Below are 7627 nucleotides of genomic sequence, written 5' to 3'. Positions count from 1 at the left end.
CCCTGAAACAATGGGATGAAATCCTGTGGTGCAAAGGACTTGTTTCTAACTTTGAAGTATAAATCAAATGTTGAAAACACTCCCTGCACTTTACTGTGTGCAAAATGTCTTCAAGACATCCAAAACCTCGTTGTGGCTCTATATAGAAGGTTTATACCATATATATGGTTATATGTACACCTGAGGCATCCACAGTCCTGCTCATGGGAGGTCACCCCCTTTGTTCACTTATCTTCACTCTGAGGGATCTTTCTGTCACTCTAGAGCTGAGAGTGACAGAACAGGCAAGGGGCAGGACTGTAGAAAGAGTAAAAGAATGTTTTATTCAAGAGAACCATGTGGTTTTTATAGAGTGATACAATAGATTCTGTTTGCTTGGCTCATTAACAAAAGCACCTTTTGTGGGGGTCCCAGTTGTGGGTTCCTCTGGGTCTGGATTGAAGGCACTGAGACAGCAGTTCATGTTCACACTCAGGTGTTTATTATTTCTTATCACTAAAACAGTCTCACTGCTGTGAGTTGGGCAGCTTTTCATCAGAGGGCACAAAATGGCCAACAATCTCTTGGTACAAGGGCTTTTCAGACTAAACTGTCCAATTAAGAGCTGACACCTGAATTATTTCTCCTTTTAACCCAATAACTGACCCCACAGAGCTGCAATGGGCACTTTTCTGCCCAATTACAAAATGCCACCCAAACCCATGGAGGAGGAGGAAGAGGAAGCATGAAGAAGAAACCCAGGACAACACCCTGAGCCCTCCATCTTGCTGCCATCCACAACACACTAAAAATCCCAAAACCTCAATTTCTCACCAAGTGACACACCTGCACTGCTCTCTGTAATCTATTTCACACCCTAGTGGATTGTAGTCTATTCTGGAGTTTATGAAACTTTCTCCATGAATGAGGGTCAGAGTCAGTGCTGCCCTGGGGGTCAGGGCACCCAGAGCACACACAGAAATATTCCCAGTGCTCTGGGCTTCCACAACCTTTCTCATACACCATCCTTGAGAAGAAGAGAGAGATAAAGTAGAAGAACACCACCTGCAGATGGTTTGTACTCCACAAGTTATCACATCCCTACAACTCCATAAATTTCTCACAAGGCTCTATGAGAAACGTTTGCTGTTTCTCTCTCTCTCTGTCCCCTGGCATCCCCATCTTTCCATCCTCTTAAAAGTTTCCCTGGCTGTGCACAAGTTGAGTGTCCCTCAGGGCAGGCAGCAGGCTGACTTGATGCCTTGTGACATCTCCCTGGCCCTGTTAATAAGCTGGCTGGGATGTCAGGTGGGATCTCGTCAGCGAGCGCAGCGGGGCCCGAGGAGCCGCGCCGAGCCCTCCGTGCTGCTCCGGAGCTGCTTTCCACAAACCAACGCCAATTATTGCACTGAGCACTTCCATAATTGCCTCAGAAACCACTCACTCACTGGCAACACACCGGGGGGACTTCTCTGGTACTCGGTAATTCAAAAAAATAACCTCCCAAATTTTATTGCAGTCCGGCTTGGAGTGGTGCGAGCTGCTCTAATGTCACCCTGATTTTTTAAGATTTTCTAAGCCTTCTGAGGTTTACATTCTCGTAATGAACTTTCTCACACACCTTCTGTAAATAACTCATTATTTTGCATTCTTTTATGGAGGAGGAGAAATTTGGTGGACTGTTGGTTGGTCCAGTGTCATTGGAGAGGCAGCACCGTCACCCTCCAATCCAGTGACACTTTTGGACCTCTATAAATGTTGGAATCATAAAATGAAATTCCTTTTTCTTCACCTTGAGAGCAGCAGTGTGTGCACCCGTGTTGTTCTGTGTCCTATAGTGACACTCTAACACAGGGTTTCAGCCTCTGTGGTGGAACTACAGTGGTGTTAAAAACAGGAGCAGACTCCTGGTACTGAAGTGATTTCAAAATTTATTATAATAAAAGAAAGGCCTAAAGCAAGGGGTACTGAAGTGATAATAATCTAGGTGTCAACTCTTAATTGGACAGTTTAGCCTGAAAAGCCCTTGTACCAAGGGATTGTGGCCATTTTGTACCTTCTAATGAAAAACTCACAGCAGTGAGACTGTTTTAGTGATAAGAAATAATAAACACCTGAGTGTGAACATGAGCTGCTGTCTCAGTGCCTTCAATCCAGACCCAGAGAAACCCACAGCTGGGACCCCCACAAGCAGGGGTAGCTCAGTGCCCTGTGCCTGTTTATGGTTGTAATTTATGTCTGGATCAATCCTTCATCCCTCTGTTCATCCTGCCTTTTACACTCTGGGGTCTGCCTCATTTCAAAGGCACTAAAGCTGAGAGACATCACCAAAAAATGGCAAACCCCAGGTAAACCCCATTAACCTCACTAATGTTCCTCCCTGGGGAGCATAATGAAGTTAATGGGCACTCTGCAGTGTTGTATGTGGTTCTACATATTTTTTCTTTTTTTTTTTTTTTTCTTTAGTAACATCAAAAATAAATCCATCTCGCAAGAAAGGAATAAGTGAAATCACTTAAATTTGAAGGGAACACGGAAGAGAAAGTAAGTTTGCTTCAGGCTCTTGTAAATTTTTCAGGAAGTTAATGGCACAAAAAAAGGAATATGGTAAAAATATTGTCCACGTGGTAACATGTGGAATGCACTGTCCATTTTCTCAGGCAGTGCTACAAGCAAAAAGACATTTTTAGGGAATGTGGAATGGCTGCAGACTAAAAATAGAGAAACCAAAAATGTCTAGCAAAATGCATTCAATAAAAAAAAAATTGAAAATTACTTTTTTTTTTTTTTTGTATTGTTATTCTTGGGTCCATAAAGGTAGGACCTTTTCTTTCACCAAAATTATATAAGAAGTCACATATTATCCAGTAGATCAGCTTTCCTCTGGCTACTATCCCAGTCAGGTATTACAGGGCATATTTTTCCATGAAGGAAACATCTCCCATGCTGTTCCATGGGATGGTCAGAGGAACAGAGTTAATAAGAAGTGTTTAATATGCAGTTTTTGAGTAAGATTAATCAGTCACTTGTGATGCTAAAAAAAATTAATCCAATAAATAATCAGTTAATGCAAATATTCAAGAAAACCTCAATGATTTTTAGCTTGTTTTAGACTTGTCACTTTTCAGAAAATCCAGTTTACTGCAATATTGTCCCCAATAAGGTGGCACCAGGTGTCACCCAGAGCAGACACCTTATTGCTCCTTTCCAGAGCCCTTCTGCTGCTGTGACACATCCTCATCACTCCTTGCTGGGACAGGGCCAAATCTTGCACACAAGTCTTCTATATTCTTCCATATTCTTCTACATTCTTCCATATTCTTCCATATTCTTCTATATTCTTCTATATTCTTCTATATTCTATATTCAGATCTTCCATATTCTGTTCTATGCAGTAATGAAGTGCAAGTCAAACTCCATGGATGCACATTCAGAGTTTTACCTTAGCTTACACTTAGAGTGTGATACCTTGGGGCCTCAGTTTCCCTTTTTTTTTAACAGGAGAAGGGGTAAAACTGCTCTCAGATTTACGGGCTATAATACAGGATATTTAGATCTAAGTCACCCATTTTAGTAATAATCTTGTTTCTATGAAATACATTGAATTATCTGTAGTGCTTGCAGGCAGTTAAAACTGTTAATATTCTTTGTACTTGGTGTTCAGCTGCCTACGCCTACAAATCCATGAATCATGGTCCTCTAATTCAGTTTCCTGCAGTGAAAGCAAGATATTATTAACATTCAAATAAAAAAAAAACCCTCCTAATTCACTGCTTGTATTTAATGAACTGATTTATAGAATCGGGACAGTATTGGCACTGGAGGGAGAATCTGCAATATTTATTTCCACTCCTATCTGCTGTACAAACTGGGGAAAGTCACCAGAGTGCTCAGCACCTCCTTTTCCTCCCCATTTCATATGGAAAATAACTCAGAGCAGCAACAGGATGGAGCTTTAAAGTTAAATGATATTCACTGCAAAAGCTTTCAGCATTTCCATGTTAAAAGGCCCTGGCTTTTAAATATTTATTTTTTTAACAGCACAATAGTGCCTTGATCTGAAGATGATGTGTGGATGGCTTGGGGCTATTAAAGTGCTGAGCAGACCTCCAAGAGTGCAGCTCTCTCCTTCTCCTTTGTGTTCCTGGATTAGTTTATGCAAGACAGGTCTTGCAAATACAGAGCAGAGCATAAAACATTCATCCCCTAATTTAAGGCACGAATTAACTTACCACTCAGATAGGAAAATCCTGCATTTAAACTGCTTTCCCTTGTCTCCCTGGACTGACAGGCTGCTGTCACACACAGTGATCCCAGGCAGCGCTTTGAGTGATGCAGAGATAAGGTTTATCTTTGTAAACTGATTTTAATCCTTTTCCTCGAGGTCCTCCTTCTCACTGACTGGCACTACCCACTCTCGAGTCATCATTTCATTTTATCCAGACATAAATAATTTATAGTGTAGTCCAGACAAAATTCCAACTATGAATCTGATCGTTGTTTTAACTATGATGAAGATTCCTTAAATTTTTTTGGTAGATAAGGTTTATCTTTGTAAACTGATTTTAATCCTTTTCCTCGTGGTCCTCCTTCTCCTCCCTGACTGGCACTACCCACTCTCGAGTCATCATTTCATTTTATCCAGACATAAATAATTTATAGTGTACTCCAGACAAAAATCAAACTCTGAATCTGATTGTTGTTTTAACTATGATGATGATTCATTAATTTTTTTTGGTGTCCTCTGCTGCCTTTCCCCCCTTGCCATGATACTTAATGACCTAATTTTTCAGAAAAACAGTGCAATATTATAAACATTTGGCAGGAATGTTTGCAAAGCCATGCTCTTGGTCTAGTATTTCTCCTAGACAAAGCATTTGCAGTGGCAGCTGAGGCCTTTGTTAAACTCCCTGGTTTAGAATTTCATTCGAGGAGATTGCAGTGCATGATTCAGCAGCACGTCAGTGCAAGGAGATGTGAATGAATCCAGATTTTGCAGAGCAGCTGAAACACCCATGATCTCTGCCCTGATTTCAGTGCTTGGATTCATTCTCAGCTGAGGTGTGCTTTGCAAAGCAATAAAAATAATAGAACTTAATAAACCTTAATAAATAACCCTCATTTAAATAATTTATAATCGTCAATTAAATAATCCTTAATAAACTCTCAGGATTGCTGCTCCCTGTTGGTGTGGCTGCCAGTCAGAAGGTGAGCTGGGGTCACCATGAGTGCCACTGCTTTCTGTGCTGAGATCTCTGTGAAAAATGTGGATTTTATGATTGGCTTTTCACAAATATTAAAGTGAATATTGTATGTGTTATGTTAGAAAGTGATGCTGTATTAATTTTCTTAAGTAGTATGTTAAATATAGTTTTAGGTTATAATAGAAATAATGCTATGTAAGATACTTTTTTTAAAGAAAGGACTCACACTGAGATAGCAGCCACAGGACATCTAAATCTCTCAGAGAAAGATAATTTATTGTTCCATTATCAGAAGAAATTATTTTCTTCCTGCCTTGCTCAGCCCTGAAGATGCTGTCAGGATTCAGAGGAAGAAGCTGACACTGCCCAGACAGAATCCTGTGTTTGAATGGAATTTATGCATCATGGATGAGGTGTATGAATATGCAACAGGCTGTTGCTTTTAAGGGTTAATCTTCTGTTAATGTGGGTCCTTTTTGGGGCTTATTTTGCCCAGAAAGAGGTACCCAGACTGTCCCTAACTCTTTGTTCTTATTGCCTTGTATTGTCGTAATCCAAATTTTCCAAATTATTATTACTCTAATTATATTACTATTTTTATAACCATTTTCTTACTATTAAACTTTCAAAATTTTAAAACCAAGTGATTGGCATTTTCCCCATCACTCTGCCTTGTTTCTCTCACCAAACCACACATTTCCATCCCCATCTGGGCTCACAGCTGGGGTGGAAAACCTTGCTGCTTCTGAAGATGTGGCAAAAATACGGCAAAACAAAAATACTGCAGCTCAAACCTTGCTGGTCTGGAGTGTTTCTGTGCTCGAATTCCTCACTGGCACTGGGGGAGCAGTGCAGGAATCCAGCCCTGCGCTGAGGGAATCTCATCCCAGCCCGGAGCTGTGAACATCTCGCTCCCTCTCGTGGCCCGGCCGCGGGTGCTGTGGGAATGGGCTCTTGGTTGATTCCCTTGCATTGTTTGCAGATAAATCCCACTCTGGATTGGAAAATACCACTCTGCACTCCTTCCCCACATTGCTGAGTCCTCATCCCCACACGGAGCTGCTTTTCTGTCCCTCCCCTCATTTGGAACACAGCTCTTCTTTCCAGCAGCCTTTGTTCTTTTGTGCATTTCCTCCACAAAGCTGCTCGTTTTTGGGAACACGATTTGTACACAGAAAGGCAAAGAAACCACATGAATTTATACGTGATTCCTCCCTAAAATCAGAGTTGAAAAGTTGGGGGTTTTTTTCCATGGAACTTCATGGGGGGTAGTGTTTGTCATTTATTCATCCATGCGCATTTCATTTCTTCTCAAAGACTCACGAGTTCATTCAAAGAGACAATTAGTCACTTAATGAGGAACTGGCTGTGCCCTTATGCAATGTGGGCTTTGGTCTCCCTGTAAACCCAGGCAAGTCCTGCTACACCCAAAAGGTGCCCAGACACAGCATGGCTTCAAATAATCCAGAGACAACCCCAGGTTCTGCTGAAATTCCCAACAGGTGGAATCTAAGTCACCTTGTCAGGGTTTCAATGTCTCTTGCTGAATTTCCAGCACATTATCACCATGTGTATTTTAAAAAATTAGGGCATGTAAATTCCTACTGACAGGCATTTGCTTTATCTGTATAAGCTCACTCTCAAAGCAGTGAAAGCCTCTGAAAGTATTAACAAACTCCTAGGACCATTCTGCAATAAATGAGACTGAAAACACAGTCTGAGTGTTTTCCCCTCCTGGCTCCATTGCTGTGTTGCTTTCCTTATATAACTGTTCTAGTTAAAAAACACTCCTGACCTAAGAAAACCTACGTCAACCTTATAATTTTTTGTTAAATACAATGTGGTCAGTGACAGGTTTAAAAGTAGTAAAGAGTGGGCATTCCATATTTAACTCTGAGTCACTCCATTGTCTGTCACGTAGAGACAGCTGCTGGCAGGCTTGGAGAAGAGTTTTTCTGCATAAAGTTCTCACTGACAGAAATCCCAGCTCCAGGGTGTCCTGAGGAGCACCTCCACTCCTTAAAATCTGCTCTTAACCTGTTGAACTCCATGAAAATTCCGATTCCAGGACTGTGTCCCCTGAGAATTTCTGCGTTTCTGGAGGAAGCCTCATTGAAGGGCTCAAAGCTCTGCTCTGGGGTCCTATAAACAACAATCACTTCTATCCTCGTGAGAAAGGCACTGCAGACCATCTACCAAATGTCTCCTACTCCCTTCACACCTGCGTTTTGCTTCAGGTGGGCAATGCTGTTATCTTACATAAAAAATAGGATTCAGGCTTTTGTGTTAAATGGCCTGAATTAATCTTTTTCTAATGGAAAACCTTAAAATATGAACATAATATATTTTCAACACTGGAACTTCAACATCAAGTGACAGACTTTGAAATATCATAGAGAAATCTTGCATTTTACATAGAACAACTCTCCCTACACAAAACTGCT

The sequence above is a fragment of the Zonotrichia albicollis genome, chromosome 25 (assembly GCF_047830755.1).
Source record: "Zonotrichia albicollis isolate bZonAlb1 chromosome 25, bZonAlb1.hap1, whole genome shotgun sequence".
NCBI classification, from domain to species: Eukaryota; Metazoa; Chordata; class Aves; order Passeriformes; family Passerellidae; genus Zonotrichia; species Zonotrichia albicollis.
The sequence above is the reverse complement of the archived record's forward strand: the minus strand, read 5'-3'. Positions refer to the sequence as shown.